The following is a 16478-nucleotide window of genomic DNA, read 5'->3' as shown; positions in this document are numbered from 1 at the left end:
AAAGAACTATGCTTTTTAAAGGATGCTTTTAAAGTATCCTGTGGTTCTAACTAGACTTCCCTGGTGGCTCAGATTGTAAAGCATCTGCCTGCAATACGGGAAACCCAGGTTTGATCCCTGGGTTGGGAAGATCTCCTGGAGAAGGAAATGGCAACCCACTCCAGTATTCCTGCCTGGAGAATCCCAGGGATGGAGGAACCTGGTAGGCCACAGTCCATGGGGTCGCAAAAAGTCGGACACGACTGAGCGACTTCACTTCACTTCATCTTAACTAAAGGACCCCTTCTGTCATACTGTATGGCTTTCCTGTGGGGAGTGAGTGATATCATCAAGCTGGCTTTCTCCTGCAAGACAGAACAGGAATGATTTCAGGCCTCTACCAAAGGGTATTCTTCTCAGGGTTGTTTCATTTACTTTTTGGCTAGAGCAGCCAGAGTTGTCAGAATAGGACTAGGTAAGAAACTACTATGTCACAGAAAAGAAAACATTTTCTTTGAAAAAACAGGCTGAATCTAATGGCCACAGAAGTGTCAAAGCAAGTCAGGTGGAGAGGCAAACTGTCTGCTGAGAAGTCTAAGATGGTGAATTTTGAGGAAGACATCTAGTAGGAAAAAATTGTGATTCCCGAGCCAGTGTTGGGGGAGGAAGTGCAGTACACTTGGATAATAGTTGAGTTTGATTTCTGGCTTTTCTGCTTAACTCTGGAAGCCTTCGTCTCTTCAGTAGTAAAAGGAGGAATAATCACACATAAGCAGGTTTATTGGTGATTAGGAATAATATATGTAACATGCCTAGCACAGAAATAGCTGCAAATAATAATGATGATGGCAATGAGTATTAATAATATCAGCCCAAATACTACTGACGAAGTTGACATCAACACATTTGGTTCCCATGGGTCTGTGCCTACCCTTTCCTGGAATTTTGAGTTGGATTTTCCCACAGCACAATTCACTACTTATCGTAAATAATCTCATTTTGTTTCCCTTTCCCCAGTTCCTCGTAACTCATTCACACCAGCTTTGTCTATCATAATGTTGTGTTTGGAATATAACCAAGTCTGCAGTCTTAAAGGTTGGAAGTTCATTTGATTAGCAAATATTAATTGAGGTCCTACTATGTGCTAGGTGCTGGTGATTCAGTAATTAGTAAAAATATGACTTGGTCTCTGCTCTCCTGGCCACTTATGGCTTTGTGGAGGGAAAAGAGGCCAATTAAGTAATCATCCAAGTCAATATAAAAATATAATCTAAAAATTATAATCGACACAAAGGGAGTTATCTGTTGCTGTGAAAGTTAACACAATTTGGGGGTGGAATCTGGGACTTAAAGGGAGAAGTTATAAATTATTGAATTTTCAAATTATTTGACCAAACTTTTTGATATCAGTTACTATTTGATGTGGTAATAAGTAGGAAAAGTAACTCATGTTCACTAAATATCATTCTCTTGACTACTGCTTTATAAGGTCATCTGATCTTTCAATTCCTAAGTAGTCTTTTATGTGTGAAACCTCTAGATATTAAGAATTAGTCCAGTGTCAACATGTATCTTTCTCCTCGATTCTATGGAGAATCAGAGGACAGACTTGTATTACTCTTGTTTCTAGATTCTAAAATAAAGTGTCTGACCTGTGGACCAAGGACTGCTGCTTTCATTAAGGGAAGTTCTAATAGTTGTGCCACATGATATCATGATGCTTACTGGCTTTTTTGAGTTAGCTTAGGAAAAGTGCTAAATTAACCTTAATTTCTTCAGCTTTTGTAACCCCAGCATGGATGTTTAACATTGGAAATGGTTTCAAATTTCAGACCCACAGGACTAGAAGAGACAAGCAAAATCGGTCAAATGCTAGCAGGCAGCCCACTGCAGCTCTCTGCTAGTAGAGATTTTTGCTTTTTGTTAAGTTTTATTTCACAGCATTGCAAAGAGAGCTTGTTCCACAGTTGGTACTCAGTAAATATTTAAACGAATGATGAACAAACTCCAAATTTGACTTCATCAAATGCTCATTGGCAAGTTTCGCTTCTTTCCTTTGGGATTGTGGAGACAGTTCTCACTTCTTTCCTTTGGGATTGTGGAGATAGTTCTAGAAGTACAATATAACACAGAAAATTGTTTTCCTTCTCTGTCTTGGCTGTAACCTAGTCTCTCACCTGCATTGATCTTTAGACATGAATCATGTCAGATTTTCCATCATCCCAGCTTGTTTTACCAACTCACTCCCTATTTTCTCATTACCCTCTAATTTCTCAAATTGAACTGGAGCTGGGTGCATTTCATGCTGGCTTAGCTGAGTGAGGATGCCAGAGGGTATTGGCCCATGTTGAGAGCAAGGGCGAGTGAGGCAGGAAGGTGTATAATCAATATGCCATTGGCTGGAGGAAACTAGTCAGTCACTGCCTTTGAAGACAGCTGTAGTTAAGATTCAAGAGTGGCCACTGCTGTTAGTATAATTACTATCAATGAAAGTGGCAACTCCCATGGTGAACTAGACCTTGTTTCCCAGAATAGCTGAGATTTCTAATTGATAACACACAGAGACCACAAGCAAAACATGAAGGAAGGAAGGCTATTAATTTTAAATAGAAACTATACAAAGTGAAAATTGAGACGAGAAAATGAATTAAAAGAAATAACTGTGCCCAGAGTAAGCTTCTTTTATGGGTAATTTATTACGTTTTAGGATTGTGCTAAGTGTTTTATATGCGTCATTTCATGTACTCCTTTACCAATGGCCTAGAATTATTGTGTAATTGGTAACAAAATGGAGACTTAGAAAGTTTAAGTAGTGGACCATGGAACCAAGTAAGCTAACTAACTTCCCCCACCCCAAATTTAGCCATTCTGTCATTCTAGGTACCTTATGTGGGTACGTTATTATCATTTTGTGTTTTAACTAATACATAGTACATAATAGATAGATTCATCCTTAAATGTAAATGTAAAACAGAAAATACCTTAAATCTATTTTCTCTCACATTTGAAATAGAGATAGAGGAAGTAAGACTAGGAGACTGTGGAGGTAATGATAGGAGTAGGAAGAACGAGAGGAGAACCTAGGAGAACATATGTCCAAAATAAGCCTTTTAGGTACGAGCCCATGAACGGCATGCCGTGATGTCCTCAAGCTAGCCTCATAACGGTTGCTAAAGCCATTCTCAGGTTGGGAAAGAGTTGCAAGTATCTGCCTCAATTTCTACTTCATTGATAAGTTTTTGAAGAGTGTTAGTATTCTTTCAGGGCTTCCCTGGTGGCTCAGATGGTAAAGAATCTGCCTGCAATGTGGAAGACCTGGATTAGATCCCTGGGTTGGGAAGATCCCCTGAAGAAGGGCATGGCAACCCACTTCAGTATTCTTGCCTGGAGAACCCCCATGGACAGAGGAGCCTGGAGGGCTGCAGTCCATGGGGTTGCAAAGAATCGGACACGACTGAAAGATTAAGCACAGCGTGTGTGGGTACCAATCACAGGTATAACAGTAGAGTTGTCTTTCTGTACTCATGAGGGATTGGTTCCAGAGCCCATTATGGATACAAAAATCTGTCAGCCTTCTGTATCTCTGTTCTGCCTCCGTGGATTCTGTGGATTTAACCAACCTCAGGTCGTGTAGTGCCATATGTATTTACTGAAAAACTTTTTCATGTAAATGGACCTGTGCTCCAACCCATGTTGTTCAAGGGTCGGCTGTTCTTTTCTCTCAACCATTTCTTGCTCATTGAAGATGATATGCTGGATACATTTTGGGCTACTTGAATTCATAGTCACCTTTGAGTTTGACCTAAAACCGGGTAACTGGGCAAAAGAAGTACAAGGGCATTTATTCCAGTTAACTTTGACAACCTTCCTTTGAATAATTTTGCGTAGAGAAAATAACACTAAATTTAGAGGAAGGAAAACTGAGTTTGAATGTAAACAGAGGCACTAAGGTATTATACAAGAAAATATCATAAATGGTGCATGGTACATAATAAATAGGTTCACCCTTACATGTAAATACAAAACAGAAAATACCTTAAATCTATTTGCACTCACGTTTGAAGTAGAGATAGAGGAAGAAAGACTAGGAGACTGTGGAGGTAATGATAGGAACAGGAAGAAAGAGAGGAGAACCTAGGAGAATGTATGTCCAAAATGAACCTTTTAGGTAAGAGCCCAACCACCTTCTTTGTCACTCTTTCACCTCCAGTCCTCCTCCAATATTGTCTCCAGTCCAGACACAAACACAAATGGAACATGAATCTCTGTCTTCATCTAAAAATGACTCACAGCAAGATTGAATTCTGATCTGTATTCCAGGTGAAGGAGAGGTCTATGGTGTCAAGTCCAATGTTTGTTATTGACACTTTGCCATTTGATGGAGTCTGAGCACTCAGGAGGAAGAGTGAAGAGGACTGAGTGGGGAAACTGAGGACTCCAGATGAAAAGAGTAACTTTGCTGACTTTTCCCTGGGTACGACCAGTCCTAAATTAATCCCAGGCTTCAAATGCAGTGAGGGATGAGGAGCATTTTCTGTAAGTTTTTAATGCCACCAAGAACTTGAGACCCTTTTTGGGGTATTTAAAAAGGTCATGAAAATCATGCTTACCTTTATTTGTCAGATATCTACTAGGTCATAATGAAGGAGTTTAAATGTATAAAAAATGATTACAGGCTTGTATCTGATTCTAAAGTTCAAGCTATTGTGGACTCCTCTCTCCTCTGTTCAGCCTCCATCCTTGCTTTCAGGATGCCAAGGTTAAAGACTTGAGCTATACACTAGTCATGGGGCAGAGGGACAGACTATCAACAGTGTCAGGCATGGCAGTCAATGCCTTTGGCTATGTAGTTGATGAGTTCTTGTGGACCTCAGCTTGTTCAGCACATGTGAGATCTTACTATTAATAAACTGGTTAACTGAGAGGTACTAGTTGCCCACAGACAGACTGCCAATTTTTGAAGAGTAATACAATTAAGAAGACAATTCATTTTTTCTTTGACAACAGCCTTCAAGGCTTATGCAATTAGTACTTCTGTCTCATCATCATAAATAGAAATTCTCATGATACCAGCAAATTTTGGATGCAGTGGCTCATGGAGAGCTCATATAAGAGAATGCCAGCCAGCCAGTATTTACTCTCTGAGGGTAACTAACCATTGTGGAGGTATAACTGGTGGCAAAGGATGTGATGATTCTAGAGGAAATGGGAAGGGGAAGTGACATTTCTTTTAAAGTACACTATTGACCATCATTGAAATGGCACCCACTTGAACTGATTTACAAAATCACATCACTTCAGAATGTGCTTCTGGGCACTGTGATGAATTATATATAAAAAAGACCTGTGCCCTTTAAGGGGGAGAAGGAAATGGCAACCTACTCCAGTATTCTTGCCTGGAGAATTCCATGGAGAGAGGAGCCTGGTGGGCTGCTGTCCATGGGGTCGCACAGATTCGGACACGAATGAAGCGACTTAGCATGCATGTATGCATTGGAGAAGGAAAGGGCAACCCACTCCAGTGTTTTTGCCTGGAGAGTCCCAGGGATAGAGGAGCCTGGTGGGCTGCCGTCTCTGGGGTCGCACAGGGTCGGACACACTGAAGCGACTTAGCCGCCGCAGCAGCAGCCCTTCAATGAGCAAACAGTGCCCTTGAAGGAGCATCGTTTGGTTGTGCTGCAAATAGAGATTTAAGTCTGGTTTTGAACCCATGCTAGTGTCGGTTCATTGAAAGAAGAACTCAAGTTTCCATTAGAGAATTCCACAGCCATTTAATAGAGTAACGGGAGCAAAACGCTATATTAGGTGATGCAGAGGAAGAGAGAGAAGGATGAAGGCTGATGCCTCATAAGCCATAGGGTCCTGTTTGTAGGAATTCTCTTCCTCTGGTTCACTGGGGCTCTCAGTAGACCCCACAGCATGATAGACCATTGTGAACAAGTGTGACATTGTGAAATACTGACTTTTCCTCTGTCTTGTTTCACATTCCTTTCCAAGGAAGACTCAGTCAGGTGTAGTTTACCTGTGAAGTGATCCCCGGGAGCACAGCTGAGGAACTGGAGAAGGTGAGATGGAATGGAGAAAAAACAGTAAAGTGTGTTGACGAGCACATTGTACTCTGGGTCACTGGGATTCTCTGAGGTACTTTGTAGGACACGTGTCAGATGTCCTACTGGAGGATAGGGAGTTGAGACATTTACTAATTTCCAGCCCCCATCAGTTGGGGGTTGGCCCTGGGGTCATAAATTCCTCAGAATTTTCTAGTGCTGACAAGGCTGAACAGGCTTGAGAGGCTGAAAGGAAATCAGGAGCTCCAGGTGGGAGCTGTCAGCAGGTTGGAAACATTTTGCCCTGAAATTCACCTCAGACTAGGGAAGTGCTGTTGATTTATTACAACAGTTGCATGTATTCCCCACAGAAGTTTTGGAGAACAGAAGATAAGATTCCATAATCTCACTTCTCAGAGATGACCACTGTCATCATCCTGGTGTATTTCCTACCTCAGATTGGATTTTTCATTGTCTGCGTGTACTCTACGTATGTATATGGGAGGGGTTGCTTTGTTTTGTTTGAAATTTTACTTTGTAGGAATGTTACAGATATTATTCTGGGTGTTCTGGAGGAAGAGAGGAAATCAGGGAGCCCCAGAAGCTTAGTCTGGGCTGCTAAATGGTATACCATAGACTGGGTGGTTTATAAACAACAACAAGTTATTTATCACAGTTCTGGAACCTTGAGGTCCAAGATCAGGTTTCAGAACAGTTGGATTCTGGTGAGCTTCCTGCTCTGGGCTGCAGACTACCGACTTGTATTTTCACATGACAGAGAGCAGAGCGTTCTCTTGGGTTGGGCCTTTCATAAGGAAACACTAATCCCATTCATCAGGGCTCCATCCTTATCACCTAATTGCCCCCTCCTCCTAAACCATCTCATTAGGGGTTAGGATTTAACATGTGAATTTTGAGGGAGTAAAAATATCCAGTCGTTAGAACCCTGACAGTAGCAAGAAAGAAGAAAGAGATTCAACCGAAGATTGAAGGGTTGCTAGAAAAGTAACTCCTTGGCACCGTAGAAATTCAGGACCTTAGGCTCAGGGATGCTAAGGCACAGAAGAAACAGATGTGTCCTTTGGAGGGCCACAAGCGAGCTGGGGTAGTGACATCTGGGGACAGAGTTGCTGACCAATGCAAACAGACAATGATTACAGATAAACCTAAGGGAGCTCCCTGCTGTTTGGTTTGCATAGTGTTCTGGGACTTTTCCAAAACCATAAGGTGGGGGGAGTGGGAAGAAATGACTGATGTGAATTATCCCATCAGTCCTATGGATGTGGGCTCACAGTTAGCTTTAGTTTGATTAAAAAAGAAATAAAACAAATCAAAGATTTAAATTTCAGATTTCTATTGATTTCCAGATGATCACTCTCCTGTGGCCTCCTTGACTTCTGGTTCTTGAGTTAAATCTCCTGTTTCTGATGCTGGTTCAGTTCAGTTCAGTTTCTCAGTCATGTCCCACTCTTTGTAACCCCATGGACGGCAGCATGCCAGGCCTCCCTGTCTATTGCCAACTCCCAGAGTTTACTCAAACTCATGAGCATCGAGTTGGTGATGCCATCCAACCATCTTGTCCTCTGTTGTCCCCTTCTCCTCCTGCCCTCAATCTTTCCCAACATCAGGGTCTTTTCCAATGAGCTGGTTCTTTGCATCACATGGCCAAAGTATTGGAGTTTCAGCTTTAGCATCATATTCAGGACTGATTTCCTTTAGGATGGACTGGTTGGATCTCCTTGCAGTCCAAGGGACTCTCAAGAGTCTTCTCCAACACCACAGTTCAAAAGCATCAATTCTTTGGCGCTCAGCTTTCTTTATAGTCCAACTCTCACATCCATACGTGACTACTGGAAAAACCATAGCTTTGATTTTTTTTTTTTAAGGTTTAAAAATTGCTTAAACTTTTTAATTTCTAGTAGGAAAACATTATCTGAATGAATACCCTAATGGCAAACCACTGTAAAATGTTTTCAGCTGTGTTTGGGGCAAAGGTGTAGGAATTATCTTCAAAGCACCCCAGGTTTCTTCACGAGAAGGTCAGAGGTACACTGGTTTGTATTATTACAACATCCATGAGGTGATCTAAGTTGCTTTTCCTCCAGCAGGGCTTTATGTCAGAAGGGCATTATGCTTGACCTCCAAATTTGGCTGACAACCTACTGATGAGATTTATAACCTTTGGTTTGCTCTGATATTTTGACATATTTGCTGGGTTCTGGGCCACATCCTGGAAGACCACCATAACTTCTGGATCCTGCATGGCTGCAAGGACCTCTGGATCACTAAGAATTTCATTGAGCCCAGGTATTCCCGCCATTCCAGGCATTCTCCCTCCCATTCCAGGCATTCCTCCAGGAAAATTACCAGGCATTCCCCCAGGAAAGCTGCCTGGAAAAGAGCCATACTGAGATCCTGATTGTCTTCTGGCTTCTTCCTCCCTCTGGGCTCTCTCATGTTCTTCCCGAGCCTTCTTAACCCTTTCTATTCTTTCTTTGATCTTACGCTCCTCGTGTTTTTGCTCATACTTTCTCCGATGTTCAGCAATTTTCTGGGCCCTTGGTTGAACTTCCTTCAGCATTGCACTAGCATCTTCATCATAATCCAGCTTCCAGGCAAGGGCAAGATCATGGGCAGCTTCTTCCCAATGGCCCAGAAGTCTGTGCGCTTTCCCTTACCACTTGTGTGGCTGAGCTGAACCAGGATTTATTTCAGTAGCTCATTGTCACAGTCTCAGATGGCAGCATTTGGCTTCTAAAATTTGATGAAGACACTGGCTCTCTTGGCATACAGAAGAGCCAAATGAGGCTTTAGCTTGATGGCATCTGTGAACAAGTCAATGGCTTTCTGGAGTTCACCATCATTTAGGGCAGCAATGGCAGCCACTTTTTTATCATTTGCCTGATCCATCATCTCCTCAGTTATCTCTACATTCTCATCTCCCATTTCTTGAGGTGCATCAGTGTCTGGTTCAATCACACCTTCGTTGTCAGTTTCTAGATCACTTTCCTCACTCGATGGTTCATCTGTCTTTGTGTTTTCCTCTGCCTTCTTACTATCTGTTTTTCCTTCCTTGATATTTTCTTCTGATTTAGTTTTATGAGCAGCAGGTGGTATTTTACCCCCCCCCCCCCCATGCTCTCCACCCACTCCCTCAGGAAGTGCATTTCCTTGGTGTGCAGAATGCTCGGGTCCTAGATGGACCTTTGTTGCTGGTTGCTGCTGCTGCTAAGTTGCTTCAGTCATGTCCGACTCTGTGCGACCCCATAGATGGCAGCCCACTCAGCTCCCCCGTCCCTGGGATTCTCAAGGCAAGAACACTGGAGTGGGTTACATCAGCCCAAATATGCCATTTTTCTACTCTACCATTTTCCACACACAAAAAATTGACTTGTTCTGAATACATCCTCTGGTTAATTTTACTAAAGACTGGGGTCCCAGGGAGAGATCACATTACCCTTGATAGCTTCATGCTATCTTTTCTTTTCCTGTGTCTCTCAAAGAGATTGAGAGCAGAACAAGAAAAGATTTCTCTTACAGCAAGAATGGGCTCCACTGGTTCTCTAGGCTGGAGCTTACTCTAATTACTTGTTAAGTATATTCTCTGTTTTTGATCATTCTTCTAAGAAGAAAAACAAATTTCTTTGCTTTTCATTTCATTAAAAGCTGCTAATGACCTTGTGGAACTCCATCATGCTCTTGGAGCCTGATTGTTGTTCAGTCACTAAGAAGCCTCTTTTGCGACCTCAGGGACTGCAGCATTTAATAGCCATACATTCTCTAAAATTCCCTTGAGGAAATAGTTCTTCTAGATACAGACAGTGCTCTTCCTAAAAGGTATTCTATTGAATAAAGATATATATTGCATATAAAACAGCCTCTGCAAGAATTCCCAAGCTGAGTGGTTGAGAGCATTAGAGTTGAGACACCAAAGCCAATTTATTCTTCTCCTCTTAGGAACTCTGGGTGATGTTCTCCAGCTTCCCATGTAGTAAGGATGTGACTATGTGATGACTCTGAGCCATAAACCGTGAGCAAAAATGACAGATGTCACTTCCAGGCTGAATGATGTCCATGCTGGCATGCAGCTCTCCAGCTCTCTCTCTGTCGTGGCAGCTGCAGCAACAATGTGGTCAGATGGCAGAGCTGCAAAATGGGAGCAACCAGGACCACGGGGTCACCCCCTGGAGGAATTGCCCTGGAGAAGGTTTTACTGACTTAGACTTTGAGGTCTATTTGGGAAAGAAACTATTGTTATGTTAGGCCACTAAGATTTGGAGGTTGTTTTGTAACTATCACATATCCTAAATTAATGCTTAAGCAGTGATCTAGTTAATGTGACCAAATCTGGTATCAGACTTGCTAGGTTCCATTCCATGGCCTACCACGTTCTAACTGTTTGACCTTAAAGAAAATACTCAATCTTATTAAACTTCAGTTTCTTCATATTTATAATAATGCCTTACTGTACAGGGTGACAACCAGTAAGAAGAACTTAGAATACTGTCTGGCACAAAAGAAATCTTCAAAAAGCAATTGTTTTTTGATGACAAGTATGGTGCCTGAAGATATTTAAAAGCCAAAACAAAATTATTAATATAAGCATATAAGTACTCCCAAGCAATTTCATTGCTGTGCTCTTTGTGTATAGTCAGAATCAATTATTCATCTAAAGTAATGGCATTGGGAAAGTTATTCCTTGAGTCAATATATGTTTATTTACTGAGGGAAGTAATCAAATGTACAAACCTAGCTTCTCACATTTGTTGCTATGAATTTGTGGGTAGCACTGTTTAATAAATATTTTAATCTTTTGCAGACATGGTTATGTCTCTTTACTATTCCCACAATAGCCTCCTTTTTTCCTCCCTAAATCTGATTTGTTTTTCCTCCAACTCACCTTTCTGTAAACAGGGGCCTGTCTTGCCTCTTTCATGTGAGCGCACACAGCGGTACATCCTTGATTCTGTCCACCGCTCTTTGTGCTTGTTGTCAGGGTGATGGGGAGGTGAGGGATGAAACAAATGCTTCTGTAGTTTAATGCCTAGGTGACTGGCAGTTTGGCGGGGACCTTAGTAAAGTGAAGGAGACTCATTGTCTCCTAGAGTTGTGGGATTTCAGGCTGGTCAACGTGGGGCAGTTTTGTAAGTTTGTGGAATCCCCAGGATGTTAAGGTGAAAACATCCTGTGGCCTTTGAGAAATGGCAGAAGGATTAGGGGCCAATTAAGAGAACAGAGAGGAGTTCTATCATAAGAGGACATTGCTCTAAAAGCCAAGGGTGGAGCGTTCCATGGAGAGTGTCTGGTACATAGACACTAAATAATTAATTATTAGAATGAGGTGACGGAAGGGCATGCAGCTGTGCTAAATGGCACGGGCTATTTAAGAACGCAATTGAATCAATTTCACTCCTGGCTCTATGTTACACCCTTTTGTATTCATTTTTCATTTTACATCTTGTTTTGTTTGAAGTTTTTCTAGTATTTGGTTCTAATTTATTTCACTTTGCTGCCTTAATTCATTTTGAAGCAAAGGAAGATACTTAGAAATAAAAGCATTTTTTTTTCCTTAAGCAATCTAAATTAGCATGATTTGAAACAAATCAAGAAAATATTTGATTCAACCTCACCAGGAGATTTCTACCCAAAAGAACATTATTATAAAAGTGAATAAGCATGCTGTCTTAAGGACTGCACCCCAGATGCATCTGGAGAGCGGTCATCATTATAAAAGAGATTACATTGAAAAAATAGCTCCACATAATTCCTACTTCAGTGAGGGATATGATACAGTTACATAAGGGTCTGTATTTAAATCCATGTTGAGATGAGTGTGGCTAACAAGTGATAGTATTGGTGACTGTTATAAATACATAGTTATAAATCTCCATACAGAGCATTTCTAGGGGAATTAAGACACAGTTGCTTATCAAGACCTTGGCAATTTCCCTGCCTACTGAGACATATTAAAGCAGCTAGGATTTTGGTTTTGGTGGCTGCCAGTCTGTAATCTTTCCTAACTCTTCACTCAACAAGCTGCCTCTCCTGCCTTTCCTTTGACTTAACATCAAGGACCTACCTTACCACCAGCCAAGGCTGTGGGCTCAGCCGTTTCCACCTGCGGGGGCCAACAAGCGGCAGCTCTGGTGGGGATGCAGGGATGTGGCCAAAGGGTAGAGTCCATGCAGGTCCACTGCTGAACACCACTACCATCTACCTCCAACTTGGGGCACCAGGCATTTTGCTGCCAGAGGCCGATTTCTCTTTCTGAAGGTTTTCTGCTCAGTTGGCAGCAAGACCCAAAAGCAAAGTGGTAGTGATAGTGGACACGGGATTGGGGAGGAGGGACTGGGACATTTTGGTGAGTCTTAGTTGCACTCCCAGGACCTCTAAGCATGAGGCTATTCTCATTGACATGGCTATTCCCTTCTGACATAAAAAGCGGCAGGATGGACTGGAAGGCTCAGACAAAGCAGCGCATTTTCCTTTGACAGCAGACGCTGCCTCTCTGTTCCATTTTATGTTTCTAGACATATCTGTTGATAGATAACCGCTTAAATAGATTAATGTTTCTAATTCAACATATAAGTCAATTCTAATGCACACAGATATGGGTAAGCAGATGCAGGAGAGGATAAAATTAAGTCTTTTGCGAGGGCTCAAGATATGTATACTTATATTTCACGCCCCCCCCCCACCCATTATGAAGTGTTGGGGTAAAAATAGATAACATACTGGAAAAACTCAAAATGAAAGAAACTTGCTTGAATTACTGATCATGCTAAACTGTTCCAGTGTCATAAACTTAGATTCCTTAGGCCTTGCTTTTTAGATCTTCCTGTGTTTTAGAATTCTTTTATAACAGACACTTGATGTACCACTTGTAAAACTTCATTCACATTTGACACCAGACAAGAATTTTCTTTTTAAAACCAAAAATATAAGCGAATGTTACATAACTAAGTGATGTGAGCTCGAAGTTCCCAGAAATGTGTAGGAATGGGGCTTTGAATGGGATAACTGAGCAGCCTGTATTACTATTTAACTTATGAAAATTCCTTAGCATTGGCAGTCATTTACATGTTCATTTCACCTTTCTGCCCTTAGTAAGGAGCTGTTTAGTTTTTCACATAGTACTTTTGGAACTAATAAACCAATGTCATTACTTTGATGGATATGACATTTCACTTTTAATCTATGTGGTTGGTTGTGGTGGCTTAATTGAAAACCTATAATCACCATGTTATTTAACTTGGCAAATGGCTCTTTTATTATCACTTCCAGGAAGTGTGTCTTCCCTAGAATATTTCAATTGAATCTGTTTCCTGACTTCTTCTCTGTGGACCTTTTGTTGGCCGATATCATAACTGTCACTTTAAGTTGCATTTTCCTGAGCTTTTAAGAGTACTTTTCTTTAAATAAAAAGTATTAATTAAATTTAACCTTTCATGAGTAAACACAGCCCTACCTGCTGCTGCTGCTAAGTCACTTCAGTCGTGTCTGACTAAGTGCGACCCCATAGACGGCAGCCCACCAGGCTCCCCCGTCCCTGGGATTCTCCAGGCAAGAACATTGGAGTGGGTTGCCATTTCCTTCTCCAATGCCTGAAAGTGAAAAGTGAAAGGGAAGTCGCTCAGTCGTGTCTGACTCTTCGCAACCCCATTGACTGCAGCCTACCAGGCTCCTCATTCCATGGGATTTTCCAGGCAAGAGTACTGGAGTGGGTCGCCTTCTCCGACAGCCTTACTTACTAGTGTGAAAGAAGAGAAGACAGATGGATTGGACTCATTGTGTAGGGCCAAGTAAGGCCTTAACATCAGTTCCTTTAGGTGTCTCTTTCAGATTTTGTTTTTCTTTCCATTGCACTTTTAAAGTATTCTGTACCACTGTTAATTCCTTGGAATTCTGATACTAAACAGTTGATTATGTATGAGCATCTGAGCTTTCCAAGTAGTTAGTAGTGTGGCTTCCCAGGTGGTGCTAGTGGCATAGAACCCACCTGCCAATGCAGAAGATATGAGACTCGGGTTTGATCCCTGGGTTGGGAAGATACCTGGAGGAGGGCATGGCAACCCACTCCAATATTTTGGGCTTCACTGGTGGCTTAGATGGTAAAGAATTTGCCTGCAATTCTGGAGACCAGGTTCAGTCTTTGCATTGGGAAGATGCCCTGGAGAAGGGGGAAACCCACTCCAATATTCTTGCCTGGAGAATTTCATGGACAGAGGAGCCTGGCAAGATACAGTCCTTAGGGTCTCAGAGTCAGACATGACTGAGCGACTAACATAGTATTATAAAAATAATATATTTTGCATTGGAATATAATTTTGTGATTTAGTCTAGAGATTTCCGTGTTTGAAGTTCTAGGAATTCTTAGTACTTCCTCATAAATAATGGTGTTATCAACACAGAGAATGCTAGGAGGCAGCCTGGTTTTCCTATCTTATCATTCCTCCTCAATACAGCCCATCTGTGCTTGAAGTCGATTGTACACTTGACATAAATAGTGTGAAGAACAAGTTCTAAGTGGTCTGTACCCGTTTCATTTCCTTCTGTCCCCATGCACATCCCAACTCAGCTTTTTACTGTCATAAATGCATGTGTGTGTGCATGCTCAGTCATTTCAGTTATGTCCAACTCTTTGCGACGCCATAGACCATAGCCTTCCAGGCTCCTCTGTCCATGGGGATTCTCCAGGCAAGAATACTGGAGTGGGTTGCCAAGATCCCCCCTGGAGGAGGACCTTCCCAACCCAGGAAACAAACCCATGTCTCTTGTGTTAGCAGGCAGGTTCTTTACCACCGAACCACTGGGGAAGTCCAAATGGCATTAAATATTGTCTCTTCACTATCTTGACTTACAGAATTAAAACTCTATAAAAATACAATAGTCAGGTTTCTGACTGCAAGCAAGCTCTCTTAACAAGGAGGATGCTGGCCAGCACGATACTGGGAGGGAGTCCCTGCCGTGAAAGGAGGCTCGCGATCCAAGACTGGCAATCGGACAGGAAGCCAAGGGCGTCCTGGAGGCAGAGCAGGCAGATTCAGCCGGGGACACGCTGTAAAGCCACTTGGGTCCAAATGCTGTTGCTCTTCTACAACTTCTAATCAATTTGACCTTTCCATTTCCTCCAGCATTGGTTTCAGTTCCTCAAAATTCTGAGTCCCAGGAGCAAGCATCCGATGGACTGGTCAAGATCCTATGAGCTTCCAAAGGAGGAGCCTGCTGGGGAAGGCGGTATTAGAAATCACCCTTCCACAAGGCTCCCCGGAATGGGGTGATTCTCCCCAAGGAAGATGGAACACTGATGGGAAGGCATAGAAATAGGATGCTAGGCAGCCACAAGTCAGTAAACAAGTTATCTTTAAATGACTGCTGAATCAGCTAGGAATAATGACAGAATTATCTTCAGGAGCAAAAGTCTAGCAAATAGTACTTGAAGGAAAAAATCTGAACAGTGTGCTCAGAGCCTTGCAGCCAGCAGTCCAGCAGAAAGATCCCACCTTCAGCACTGACCCAAACCCGGGGCTGAGCCTGAACTGCAGTCAGGGAAAGCAGAGAGGAATCTTACCTGCCCTGCAAGCAGGGTATCAAGCTCTCTGCTTATGCCTTTGGATCAACTACCTGCTGTTTCCTTTTTGAAAGTGTGAAAGTGCCCAACTCTTTGCAACCCCATGCACATTTCCTCCTCTGTCCATGGAATTCTCCAGGCAATAATACTGGAGTGGGTTGCCATTTCCTCCTCCAGGGATCTTCCCAACCCGGAGACCTAAACCCTGGTCTCCTGCACTGCAGGCAGATTCTTTACCCTCTGAGCTACCAGGGAAGCCCCCCTGGGGCTTTATTGAACCAAAAGGCAAAGGAATCCCTTCCTTCATTTCAAAGCCCCCAGTCCTCTGCAGTGAGTCCCCGGTGGCTTCTGTGAGGTCTGGTTCCCCCTCTGCCAGCCATCTTGCTTCATGTCACTGCTTACCTCCGGCATCCTCCAGAAGACAGTCCCTTCTGGACTTCTGTACTTTCCATGTGTCAGCAGGAGCATGTCAGAATTCTTAGAAGTGTTGGAAAAATGGGGGTAGTTAACTTGATTTCCTTATAGGAAATATAAACTCACCCCACTTTAGCTAGGGTTCCCTGATAACAATGTATTTAGTGAAAATACTAAAAACACACATTTTTTTTAAATTCCTACCAATCTCATTTGTGTGTCTACATATATCTGTCTACCTTAGAATCAGCCTGTTGGCACCTTGTGTCTCATTTGGCTAGGAAAACTGAACAATAGGTGGCATTGTCCCAGGTACGGAATATGAATGATTCAGTACTTAAAATTCAAATAATGTAGTATGCTCTCCAAGAAATTGTCTGGTTTAGAAAGTCACAAAGGAAAATCGAAGGAGGAGGAAGAGGAAGGGGAGGGGGAGGGAAAACCGTGGACAAAATTGGAAACTTTCC

The 16478-nt window shown here is 42.3% G+C and overlaps 1 pseudogene; it reads right to left on the bottom strand.

Moving 5' to 3' along the window:
- Nucleotides 1–8097: 8097 nt before the first annotated feature.
- On the bottom strand, nt 8098–16008 carry LOC138436271 (hsc70-interacting protein pseudogene; annotated as a pseudogene).
- Between the last annotated feature and the right edge of the window lie 470 nt (nt 16009–16478).

Source organism: Ovis canadensis, chromosome 3 (assembly GCF_042477335.2).
Source record: "Ovis canadensis isolate MfBH-ARS-UI-01 breed Bighorn chromosome 3, ARS-UI_OviCan_v2, whole genome shotgun sequence".
NCBI lineage: Eukaryota > Metazoa > Chordata > Mammalia > Artiodactyla > Bovidae > Ovis > Ovis canadensis.
The sequence above is the reverse complement of the archived record's forward strand: the minus strand, read 5'-3'. Positions and strand labels throughout refer to the sequence as shown.